Source organism: Apodemus sylvaticus, chromosome 5, assembly GCF_947179515.1.
Source record: "Apodemus sylvaticus chromosome 5, mApoSyl1.1, whole genome shotgun sequence".
In the NCBI taxonomy this organism is placed as follows: domain Eukaryota; kingdom Metazoa; phylum Chordata; class Mammalia; order Rodentia; family Muridae; genus Apodemus; species Apodemus sylvaticus.
Window position 1 is genome coordinate 51,201,076 of NC_067476.1, and position 13,528 is coordinate 51,214,603.

The window sequence follows — 13,528 nt, forward strand, 5'->3', positions numbered from 1 at the left end:
GCCACACAGGCAGGTGGTCAGGGGAGTTTAGCAGGGACTAGATGTAACTGAGCAACTAAAGTTTGGGGCAGGTGGGACGTGCGGAGCTAAGAATATTGTTAAGGGTATACTTTTCCAGGTGGAAGATAAGAAGCACCCAGCAATTGTGTCAAAAGGCAAGTTGGAGCTAAACAACTGTGTTTGTGTGTTTTATCCATGGATTTAAGGGAAGTTGGATGAGGGTCGGTAGTGTGCAGCATGTTCTGGAACTTAGGCGGGGTAGCAAAACTACATACAACAGGGCAGTTTTTTTTAAATGTAAAATTCATGTTAGCATAGTATGTGCCACCTTAGCCATTTTGCAGTGTGCACCTCAATGCTGCTCTGTGCACTTCACTGTTGTGCTGTCATGGCTACTGCCCATCTGTAGAACTTCTTCATTTTGCAAAATAAAAACTCTGTGCTTTTCATCTTATGTAAATGGAACAATACTATATTTTTTATGATTCATTCCTTTTTATATATCTTTAAGGTCCTCCCATCCATTGTGTAGAAGTCAGATCTGGTTCTTCCAGCCACATGCTCTCAGAAATAAGACTCAGACTCAAAATATATTTACAAATATCTTGGCCATATAGCTAGGCTCTATTCTGACTTGGTTATAACTAAAATATCCCATTTATTTTAGCCTACATTCTGCTACATGGCTTGTGTTCAGGTACCATGCGTTCATCTTCCTACATCTTCCTGGGTGAATCTTCTGTACCTGGCTCTATCCCAGAATTCTTTCTGCCCCCTGGATGTCTCACCTTCTATTTTACCATTTCCTATAGGTCATAGATTTTTTTTAATTGGATATTTTATTTATTTACATTTCAAAATAAAATGCAAATTCCCTATCCCCTTCCCCTCCCCCAGCTCCTATGAGGGGGCTCCCCCACCAACCCACTCCTGCCTCACCACCCTAGCATTCCTCTACATTGGGGCATCAAGCCTTCACAGGACCAAGAGCCTCCCCTCCCAGTGATGCCAGATAAGGCCCCTTCAACTCCTTCAGTCCTTCCCCTAACTCCTCCATTGGGGTCCCTGTGCTCAGTCTGATGTTTGGCTGTGAGCATCTACAGCTGTATAGGTCAGGATCTGGCAGAGCCTCTTAGGAGTCAGCTGTATTGGGCTCCTGTCAGCAAGGACTTCTTGGCATCTGCAATAGTGTCTGAGTTTGGTGTCTGTATATGGGATGGATCCCCAGGTGGGGCAGTCTCTGGATGGCCTTTCCTTCAGTCTCTGCTCCACTCTTTGTCCCTGTATTTCCTTTAGACAGGAACAATCCTGGGTTAAAACATTGGAGATGGGTGGGTGGCCCCATCCCTTAACTAGGGAGCCATGCCTAATCTCTGAATATGGTCTCAACCAGCTCTCCCTGATCTTTCCAAGACTTTTAATATGAAGGGATAATGAATTTTGTCAAACACCTTTTCAGCATTTAATGAAATGTTCATGTAGGTTTTTTTCTTTGAGTTTGTTTATGTACTAGATCATGTTGATGGATTTCCATATATTGGACCATCCCTGCATTCCTGGGATGAAGCCTACTTGATCATGGTGAATAATTGTTTTTTGTTTTTTTTTTACATTTTTTATTCGATATAATTTATTTACATTTCAAATGATTTCCCCTTTTCTAGCCCCCCCCCACTCCCCAAAAGTCCCGTAAGCCCCCTTCTCTTCCCCTGTCCTCCCTCCCACCCCTTCCCAGTTCCCCGTTCTGGATTTGCCAAATACTGTTTCACTGAGTCTTTCCAGAACCAGGGACCACTCCTCCTTTCTTCTTGTATCTCATTTGATGTGTGGATTATGTTTTGGGTATTCCAGTTTTCTAGGTTAATAACCACTTATTAGTGAGTGCATGCCATGATTCACCTTTTGAGTCTGGGTTACCTCACTTAGTATGATGTTCTCTAGCTCCATCCATTTGTCTAAGAATTTCATGAATTCATTGTTTCTAATGGCTGAATAGTACTCCATTGTGTAGATATACCACATTTTTTGCATCCACTCTTCTGTTGAGGGATACCTGGGTTCTTTCCAGCATCTGGCAATTACAAAGAGGGCTGCTATGAACATAGTAGAGCATGTATCCTTATTACATGGTGGGGAATCCTCTGGGTATATGCCCAGGAGTGGTATAGCAGGATCTTCTGGAAGTGAGGTGCCCAGTTTTCGGAGGAACCGCCAGACTGATTTCCAGAGTGGTTGTACCAATTTGCAACCCCACCAGCAGTGGAGGAGTGTTCCCCTTTCTCCGCACCCTCTCCAACACCTGCTGTCTCCTGAATTTTTAATCTTAGCCATTCTGACTGGTGTAAGATGAAATCTTAGGGTTGTTTTGATTTGCATTTCCCTAATGACTAATGAAGTTGAGCATTTTTTAAGATGCTTCTCCGCCATCCGAAGTTCTTCAGGTGAGAATTCTTTGTTTAACTCTGTACCCCATTTTTTAATAGGGTTGTTCGGTTTTCTGGAGTCTAACTTCTTGAGTTCTTTATATATATTGGATATTAGCCCTCTATCTGATGTAGGATTGGTGAAGATCTTTTCCCAATTTGTTGGTTGCCGATCTGTCCTCTTGATGGTGTCCTTTGCCTTACAGAAACTCTGTAACCTTATGAGGTCCCATTTGTCAATTCTTGCTCTTAGAGCATACGCTATTGGTGTTCTGTTCAGAAACTTTCTCCCTGTACCGATGTCCTCAAGGGTCTTCCCCAGTTTCTTTTCTATTAGCTTCAGAGTGTCTGGCTTTATGTGGAGGTCCTTGATCCATTTAGATTTGAGCTTAGTACAAGGAGACAAGGATGGATCAATTCGCATTCTTCTGCATGCTGACCTCCAGTTGAACCAGCACCATTTGTTGAAAAGGCTATCTTTTTTCCATTGGATGTTTTCAGCCTCTTTGTCGAGGATCAAGTGGCCATAGGTGTGTGGGTTCATTTCTGGATCTTCAATCCTGTTCCATTGATCCTCCTGCCTGTCACTGTACCAATACCATGCAGTTTTTAACACTATTGCTCTGTAGTATTTCTTGAGGTCAGGGATACTGATTCCCCCAGATTTTCTTTTGTTGCTGAGAATAGTTTTAGCTATCCTGGGTTTTTTGTTGTTCCAGATGAATTTGATAATTGCTCTTTCTAACTCTGTGAAGAATTGAGTTGGGATTTTGATGGGTATTGCATTGAATCTGTATAGTGCTTTAGGCAAAATGGCCATTTTAACTATATTGATTCTACCGATCCATGAGCATGGGAGGTTTTCCCATTTTTTGGGGGGTCTTCTTCCATTTCCTTCTTCAGAGTCTTGAAGTTCTTGTCATACAGATCTTTCACATGTTTGGTAAGAGTCACCCCAAGATACTTTATACTGTTTGTGGCTATTGTGAAGGGGGTCATTTCCCTAATTTCTTTCTCAGCCTGCTTATCCTTTGAGTATAGGAAGGCCACTGATTTGCTTGAGTTGATTTTATAACCTGCCACTTTGCTGAAGTTGTTTATCAGCTGTAGGAGCTCTCTAGTGGAGTTTTTTGGGTCACTTAGGTAGACTATCATGTCGTCTGCAAATAATGATAGTTTGACTTCCTCCTTTCCAATTTGTATCCCTTTGACCTCCTTATGTTGTCGAATTGCCCGAGCTAGTACCTCAAGTACAATATTGAAAAGATAAGGAGAAAGGGGGCAGCCTTGTCTGGTCCCTGATTTCAGTGGGATTGCTTCAAGTTTCTCTCCATTTAGTTTGATGCTGGCTACCGGTTTGCTGTATATTGCTTTTACTATGTTTAGGTATGGGCCTTGAATTCCTGTTCTCTCCAAGACTTTAAGCATGAAAGGATGCTGAATTTTGTCAAATGCTTTTTCAGCATCCAATGAAATGACCATGTGGTTTTGTTCTTTGAGTTTGTTTATGTAGTGGATTGTATTGATGGATTTCCGTATATTGAACCAACCCTGCATTCCCGGGATAAAGCCTACTTGATCATGGTGGATGATCGTTTTGATGTGTTCTTGGATTCGGTTGGCAAGAATTTTATTGAGTATTTTTGCATCGATGTTCATAAGGGAAATTGGTCTGAAGTTCTCTTTCTTTGTTGGATCTTTGTGTGGCTTTGGTATCAGCGTAATTGTGGCTTCGTAGAAGGAATTGGGTAGTGTTCCTTCTGTTTCTATTTTGTGGAATAGTTTGAAGAGTATTGGTGTTAACTCTTCTTTGAAGGTCTGGTAGAATTCTGCACTGAAACCATCTGGTCCTGTGCTTTTTTTGGTTGGAAGACTTTCTATGACTCCTTCTATTTCTTTAGGCTTTATGGGACTGTTCAGATGGTCTAGTTGGTCCTGATTTAATTTTGGTATTTGGTATCTGTCAAGGAAATTGTCCATTTCCTCCAGATTCTCCAGTTGTGTTGAGTACAGGCTCTTGTAGTAGGATCTGATGATTTTTTGGATTTCCTCAGTTTCCGTTGTTATGTCTCCCTTTTCATTTCTAAGTTTGTTAATTTGGATACTTTCTCTGTGCCCTTTGGTCAGTCTGGCTAAGGGTTTATCTATCTTGTTGATTTTCTCAAAGAACCAGCTCCTGGTTTTGTTGATTTTTTGTATGGTTCTCTTTGTTTCTACTTGATTGATTTCGGCCCTGAGTTTGATGATTTCCTGCCTTCTACTCCTCCTGGGTGCAATAGCTTCTTTTTGTTCTAGGGCTTTCAGGTGTGTCATTAAGTTGGTAATGTATGCTCTCTCCATTTTCTTTTTGGAGGCACTCAGGGCTATGAGTTTTCCTCTTAGCACTGCTTTCATTGTGTCCCATAGATTTGGGTATGTTGTGTTTTCATTTTCATTGTGTTCAAAAAAGTCTTTAATTTCTTTCTTTATTTCTTCCTTGACCAAGGTATCATTGAGTAGAGTATTGTTCAATTTCCACGTGTATGTGGGTTTTCTATTGTTTCTGTTGCTATTGAAGACCACTTTTATTCCATAGTGGTCAGATAGGAGGCATGGGATTAGTTCGATCTTTTTATATTTGTTGAGGTCTGTCTTGTGACCAATTATATGGTCGATTTTGGAGAAGGTACCATGAGGTGCTGAAAAAAAGGTATATTCTTTTGTTTTAGGATAGAATGTTCTATATATATCAGTTAAATCTAATTGGTCCAAAGCTTCAATTAGTTTCATTGTGTCCTTGTTTAGTTTCTGTTTTCCTGATCGGTCCATTGAGGAAAGTGCAGTGTTGAAGTCACCCACAATTATTGTGTTAGGTGCAATGTGTGCTTTGAGTTTTAATAAAGTTTCTTTTATGAAAGAGGGTGCCCTTGCATTTGGAGCATAGATGTTCAGGATTGAGAGTTCTTCTTGTTGTATTTTTCCTTTGACCAGCAAGAAGTGTCCCTCAGAGTCTCTTTTGATGACTTTGGGTTGAAAGTCAATTTTATCTGATATTAAAATGGCTACTCCAGCTTGTTTCCTGAGACCATTTGCTTGTAAAATTGTCTTCCAGCCTTTTACTCTAAGGTAGTGTTTGTCTTTGACCCTGAGGTGTGTTTCCTGTAAGCAGCAAAATGTAGGGTCCTGTTTACGTATCCAGTCAGTTAGTCTGTGTCTTTTTATTGGGGCATTGAGTCCATTGATGTTAAGAGATATTAAGGAATAGTGATTGTTACTTCCTATCATTTTTGACGTTATTTTTTAAATTTGATTGCTTAACTTCTTTTGGGTTTGATGAAAGGTTACTATCTTGCTTTTTTCAGGGTGAAGTTTCCCTCCTTGTATTGGTGTTGTCCTCCTATTATCCTTTTTAGGGCTGGGTTTGTGGATAGATATTGGGTAAACTTGGTTTTGTCGTGAAATATCTTAGTTTCTCCATCTATGGTGATTGAGAGTTTTGCTGGATATAGTAGTTTTGGTTGGCATTTGTGTTCTCTTAGAGTCTGCATGAGATCTGCCCAGGACCTTCTAGCCTTCATAGTCTCAGGTGAAAAGTCTGCTGTGATTCTGATAGGTCTTCCTTTATATGTTACTTGACCTTTTTCTCTTACTGCCTTTAATATTCTTTCTTTGTTTAGAACATTTGGTGTTTTGATTATTATGTGACGGGAAGTATTTCTGTTCTGGTCCAGTCTGTTTGGAGTTCTGTAGGCTTCTTGTATATTCATGGGCATCTCTCTCTTTAGGTTAGGGAAGTTTTCTTCCATAATTTTATTGAAGATATTTGCTGGCCCTTTAAGTTGTAAATCTTCACTCTCATCTATGCCTATAATCCTTAGGTTTGGTCTTCTCATTGTGTCCTGGATTTCCTGGATATTTTGGGTTACAAGCTTTTTGCATTTTGCATTTTCTTTAACTGTTGAGTCCATGGTTTCTATGGAATCTTCAGCATCTGAGATTCTTTCTTCTATTTCTTGTATTCTGTTGTTGATATTTGCATCTCTGTCCCCTGATTTCTTCCCAAGGCTTTCTATCTCCAAAGTTGTCTCCTTTTGAGTTTTCTTAGTTGTTTCTACTTCTGATTTTAGATCCTGGATGGTTTTGCTTAGCTCCTTCACTTGCTTGTTTGTGCTTTCCTGTAATTCTTTAAGAGATTTTTGTGTTTTTTCTTTCATGACCTCAGCCTGTTGACCAAAGTTCTCCTGTATTTCTTTAAGAGATTTTTGTGTTTCGTCTTTCATGATCTCAGCCTGTTGACCAAAGTTCTCCTGTATTTCTTTAAGTGTTTTTTGCATTTCCTCCTTGTTGGCTTTTGTATTCTCCTGGATTTCTTTCAATGATTTTTGTGTTTCCCTTGCAAGGGCTTCTAACTTTTGATCCATTTTCTCCTGAATTTCTTTAAGTATGTCCTTCATGTGTTCCTGTACCAGCATCATGACCAGTGATTTTAAATCTAAATCTTGTTTTACTGGTGTGATGGGGTATCCAGGACATGCTGGTAAAGGAGAATTGGGTTCAGATGTTGCCATATTGCCTTGATTTCTGTTAGTGACGTTCCTGCGTTTGCCTTTTGCCATCTAGCTCTCACTGGTGTTACTTGGTCTTGTCAGTGCTGGACTCACCAGTGCAAGCTGCCCCTTCCCCGTTGGCCTCTGGTGCACAGCTGACCTCCTGCACTGCCTGTAGACAGGGTGCTGCTGTCCAGGCTGTTCAGATCCCGAAGCAGGCACCTGAAGGGTCCCGCTGGGGCCCGCAGGATTTATTGGAGCACACCGACTTCTCCCAGCTGGCCGCCCAGAAGCCCCCACTAGCCTCTTGAGGGACCTGGAGATGTGGTGCGGCCGCCCAGGCTGATCTGAAGCGGAGAGAGTTAACCTGAGGGCTTCTGCCTGAGGCCTTGCCCCAGATTGTGTCTGTGGACCAGATGGAACCCGTGTGCACCCCCAGGAAGCGCCGAAGGTGTATGCTGCTGTGACCTCCCCTGTGTTCCGCGCTCACTCCGCTGGGCAGCCGATTTCCCCAACCGGGCTGGCGCATACTAGGTTAGCCTTGTCGCCCAGGCCCTGAGTCCAGGCAAAAGCCTGGGAGGCCAAGGTCCGAGCAAAGTTCCCCTAGGACTATGACTGTTAATTGGGTCTGCCAGGTGTCCCGGATGGCGGGTGTGCGCGTCCGTGCTCCCCGAAAGCACCGGGAGAGTCTGTTGTGCTAATAACCTCCTGGGCGGGTTGACACACAGATGGCCCACCAAGCCGCCCAGTTCTTGGGGTCAGTCCTGTGCCTTTTGGGGCCTAGACCCCCGTTTTGTTAGCCTCAGGCTACGCTTGTTAGCCGTCTCTGCCCTCCCGAGCACTCTGGGTCCTGTAGGCAAAATGGCGGCGCGTGCGCCGGCCAGGGCAAAAAAAAACTCCTGGCTGGGTTGGCGCCCCGATGGCCACTCGAACAGCCCAGGGCCTGGGTGCAGGCCAATGCCCGTCAGGCTCAGACCCCTGCGGTGTTGGGCCTAGGATTATGTTTGTGTACCTCAGTCTGTCCGATCTCTGGAGCCCGGAATCAAGATGGAGGTGAGTCTCTCCTGACTGGCGGGAAGCCGAGTTCTTAAGTGGCTTCCGTGCAGCGAAAGGCTCCGCAGAACCGCAGCTGCTTGCCGCCCGGCTGGTCAGCGAAGGTCAGTGGTCGTGGGCGCAGGGCCTAACTGGACCCTGTGTCGCCTTGGTTCCACCGCTGATGGCCCTTCAGCTGGACCAGCTACTGCTGCCGCCGCCGCCGCCGCCGCCCCTCCTCGTGAATAATTGTTTTGATGTGTTCTTGGATTTGGTTTGTGAGAATTTTATTGAAGGCCATAGGTTGTTTTTATTTAATTGACAGGTGATGTATCTATGCAATACACAAGATATTCTCTCTACACAATCATGAGTTGGAATTTTTTCTTTCTTCTCCCCTCTAAAGACAAGGTCTCATGTAGCCTAGATAGGCTTCCAACTTGCTGAAGATCTTTTCCCAATTTGTTGGTTGCCGTTTTGTCCTTTGACAGTGTCCTTTGCCTTACAGAAACTTTGTAATTTTATGAGATCCCATTTGTCAATTCTTGATCTTAGAGCATAAGCTATTGGTGTTTTGTTCAGGAACTTTTCCCCTGTACCCATGTCCTCAAGGGTTTTCCCCAGTTTCTTTTCTATTAGTTTCAGTGTGTCTGGTTTTATGTGGAGGTCCTTGATCCACTTGATGTTGAGCTTAGTACAAGAAGATAAGAATGGATCAATTTGCATTCTCCTGCATGCTGACCTCAAGTTGAACCAGCACCATTTGTTGAAAAGGCTATCTTTTTTCCACTGGATGTTTTCCTGCTCCTTTGTTGAACATCAAGTGACCATAGGTGTATGGATTCATTTCTGGGTCTTCAATTCTATTCCATTGGTCCACTTGCCTGTCCCTGTGCCAATACCATGCAGTTTTTAACACTATTGCTCTAGTATTGCTTGAGGTTTGGGATACTAATTCCCCCAGAAGTTCTTTTACTGTTGAGAATAGTTTTAGCTATCCTGGGTTTTTTTGCTATTCCAGATATGTAGCCTAGGGTGGCCTTGAACTCTTGATCTTCCGCCCCTGCCTTCTAGTGCTGGGATCACAGGTGTATAACCCTCCTAGGCTTCCACTGCAGTAGAAGGGTATGGTGTTTATTCATCCGTCTGCTGACAGTCACCTGACGTGCTTCCACTTTGGGGCTACTATGAGTAATAGTACTGTGAGCATGGTGTACAAGGAGCTCTTCCGGACTTTTAAATTTTTTTCTTTTGAAAACATAGCCAGAAATAAAATCTCTGGATCTTATAGAAAGTCCGTTTTCAATCTTTACAGGTACCATGTTACATCTTCCATTTTCCACTAATACCCAAAGTGCAAGATGTTCTAATGTCTCCATGTCCCCTACAACCCTTACTTCTTTCCCTCCTCCCCCATCCCCTTTCCTCCTCCCCCTCTTCTTACTCTCCCCTCTACAGGGAACTGAACCCAGGGCCACATACTAGGCAAGCATTCAATAACTGGGTACTTTTTGTTTCTTTTAAATTATGTGTCTCTGTAGGGGCGCATGCCTGCTGAGGCTAGAAGAGGGTGGTGGGTCACCCTAGAACTGGAGTTATAGAAGTTACAGAGTTATAGCACCTGCTGTAAGTTCTAGTTGCTGAACTCAGATCCTCTGTGAGCAGTTACTGCTTCTGAGCCATCTCATCAGTACCATGTTTCCCTCTCCTTTTGATAGTCATTATTCTAATGTCTATGAGGTATTATCTCACAGTAGCGTTGGTTTTTTTTTTCTAACAATGAGAACATTTAAAAGATTTCCCTGTTATTGGCCATTACTTATATATTCTTTCTGAAGACATGTTCACTCGGGTCCTTTGCCTAATTTAAATTATTTTATCATTTCTTTTTGGAGACAGGGGTTCACAATATAGTCTAAGCTAGCTTCAGATTCTCAGTCCTCCTGGCTCAGCTTCCTGTGAGCTTAGACTAAAGGATGGGCTGTTCTCTTTGGTGTCTTTTGCTTCTTTTCTAATAGAGTGATTCCTAATGTTGAAATGCAAGGGGGTTTTGTTTGTTTTTATTTGTTGTTGTATTTACACAGGGGGATTCTGCCTTCTGAATCCCTTTCAGATACATTATTTGCAAATATTTTCTCCACTTCCATGGCCCACGTTTTATTTTACTGAACCCAAGCCTTCACTGTCATGTTGTGCCCCCAAAGGTACAGACTGTAACTGTGCTGTAACTTGAGCTGTCTCATTTTTCTTTTGTTAGATGCCATGAAACCACTGCCAAGCCTAATGTTAAATGACTTTCCCTTCCTTCTTATCCTAATCATCTTACAGTTTTAGGTTTTATGTTTTAATCTCCCTTCATGTTTGGCCTATAGGAAAGATCCAACTTCCTTATTTTACATGCAGAATATCCACAAAATGTTGAAAAGACTATCATTTCTTTATTAAACTTTTTTTTTTGGCTTCTCTATCAAAAATTGTGGGGCTCTGTGTGCATGGTTTTATTTCCCGGCTTCAGAAAAGCTAGTGTTTGGGTTTATTTGAGGGTCAGGTGATAGCTGAGAGAGAGGCCAAGGTGCATGCTGATGTGACCATCTCAGGGAGATGGCGTATGGAGTGGTGCTTTGTTTGTGTGAGAAGAATCCTGCAGATCTCATACGACCAGCCCAGATTCTACCTTACCTATGACTGGTGGAATGGGTGCTGAGGATGCTGAATGGGGCTGAGGTTCTGGGGGCAGAGTAGCAGGAGGTGATTCATGTGAAGGCGTAGGAGGCACGACTGAAAGGGCCCCGGGCACTGACAATAGGTGCTATAGAAACTACCCTGTTAGGCTTTGGCTAGGTAGCACATGACACTTCTTCTTGAAGGGCCCCCAAAAGTGTCTTAAAAATAAATATAATAGGGATGACTAAATGCTGTGCTCAGAGGTTAGCGATTGCTGGAGTCAGAATAGGAGTCCTTAAACCCGTCTGAGCCAGTGGGCATCCGTTCTGAATCACCGGCATCTAAGAACAAGGGCCTGCCCATGTTCCTTGTGTATCCTCTGTGTCCTGCACAGTTTCCACAAATAGACGATTAATGCATACTTGTTAAGTTGACCATCAAGCAAAGAAACAGAAATGACCTTATCTACTAAGAAAAACCCCTTCTATTGCCAGAGAGGGTTTCTTGGGACTGATAAATTATTGTTGTTATTCTAGTGCTCAAAATCAAACCCAGGACCTCATGTGCGAAATACAAGTTGTCTTAGGGTTTCCATTGCTGAGAAGAGATCCCATGTCCAAAGCAACTCCTATAAGGACAACATTTAATTGGGGCTAGCTTACAGGTTCAGAAGTTAAGTCCTTTATCATCAAGGCAGGCAGCTTGGCATCATTCAGGCAGGCAATTGTGTTGAAGAAGGAGCTGAGCGAGTTCCACATCTTGATTAGAAGGCAGCCATGACTAGCTGCAATATCCAGGCAGCTTGGGCCTGCTTTGAACACTCTAATATTTTCAAAGGCTTCTGGCCCTGAGGGACACTCAGCTAAGAGCATTGAGGGGACACCGAGAGGACGCCGGAAGGCTGGCATAACTAGTTAGCATGCCAAAGTCTTGTTTGTTATCAGAACCAACCACACAAATCACATCATCAACTAAGAGTGGCCATGCATTTTCAAACCAGTACACAAATGCTGAATTATCCCTGAATTACCCCTGAATTACATCCAGAGCCCTAACTTATACTATAAGATTTCTCATTTCTCTTCTCAAAATAGACAAAAATCTTAATCACTATCATATTAGTCATGACTCACTAGAAAAGAACCTATAAAACGCACACATACACACACACACACAGACACACACACACACACACACACACACACACACACACACACGGGCACACAGGCACACAGGCATATGGGCACATACACCAAATAGCAGCAGCAGCAATGGGAAACACCACGATAGGATTCAGTATTGTCACAGGGTTGGCTCACACCATTATGAACCTTCCTAGGGCCAGCAGCCTGGAAGGTGAAGCTCCAGGGCAATGGATGGGGGGGCTTTCTGCTAAAGGTTGATGGTCTGAGAACTTGAGGAGTTGCTGGTACACATCCCAGAGCCCCAGTCTAGAGCTCCTAGGATTCTGATGGAAGAGCTCTCTCTAGAACAAAGAGCTGGCCTTTCCTCCGCCTTTACAATTCTATCTGGGGACCCTGGCTGATGGCACCTTCCCACCCTGAGGGCCAATCTTCCCTATTCAGACCGCTGACTTGCACACCAATCTCCTTCAGGAACACCCTCACCCCCCCATACTGAGAGGCAAGGATGTACCAGCTCTCTAAATATTCCTTAGTAGAGTCAAGTTAAAGGTTGGAATTAATCGTCATACCACTCTCTGTAGGAACAAAAACTCCATTACCAATTACATAAATCCTTAGTTGTGTGCATTGAATTTCGTCCTTTCGTCTGCAGGTGAGCTGTGCCTTCATTTACAGAGCTGGGGACTGAGGTCGGGGATTCTGAGTGTCCTGTCTGGGTCACACTCGGCTGTAGCAAAGCCGGGGTCTCTACCTCCCAGGCCCCACATCTCTGCTGAGAACTCTTTCCGCTTCTTTCTACCCCAGAGTCATCATTCTTCTCCTCTAGCATGCTCTCCTTATAGGGTAAATCAGCACATGGTCTTCAGTCTCTAATCGTGACTCTTATAAACAAAACATTAATAATAATCTTTCATCTGTCTTTAGCTTTTCCCCCACGTCTACAAATTTGGTACCAAACCAGCATTGAAAATATCATTTAGTGAAACACACAAACACCTTTACACACACACACACACACACACACACACACACACATACACACACACACACACAAAGAGTTGTTTTGAGACAGGCAGGTCTCTTAGCTCAGATAATTTGGGAAGCCCTGGTCTAGAGGCAGCCATGTATACGGAGAGCTGCTGGACTCCTCAAACCATCTATTTATCATCTTAGCAAAGATTTTTCATGTAGTGGAGTTCCCAGAATGAATCACTGGTTACAACTTTGGAGTGCATTTTGTTTGTAGGTTTTATATCCTAACAGCCGGCAGAGTTCTCTCACCTCTAAGGCAAATGGCGGCAGCTGAGTGGCTGTGGGCTTAGAGATACATGCTGAAGAGCATGATGGCGCCTCTTCCTAAGCAGACTCCTCAGTGAGCGCAAGGAGGAGTGGGGGGTGAAGAGGGAAAGGGGCAGGAGAGGGGAAGGGAGGGGAGAGAAGGAAAAGGGGAGGGAAAAAGAAAGGGAACAGGGCAGGGTGGGGTGGGAGAGCGAGCGTGAGAGCATTCTGAACTCCTGGGGTGTGGGGGTGGCATGCGGAGGGGACAGCAACTTACACAGGTTGCTGTGGTCCTGTCCTCTTCACTAAGAGAAGAGGGGACACCATGCCCAAGGTGAGAATGTGTGACACGAGTTAGCCCTCACCCACTCTTTCTCATGGACTGGTGTGCTCTTAAGCAATCGTTAGAAACAGGACTGATGTTCTAGCTCGCTTTCTGTCTCTGTGATGGAGGAGAAAA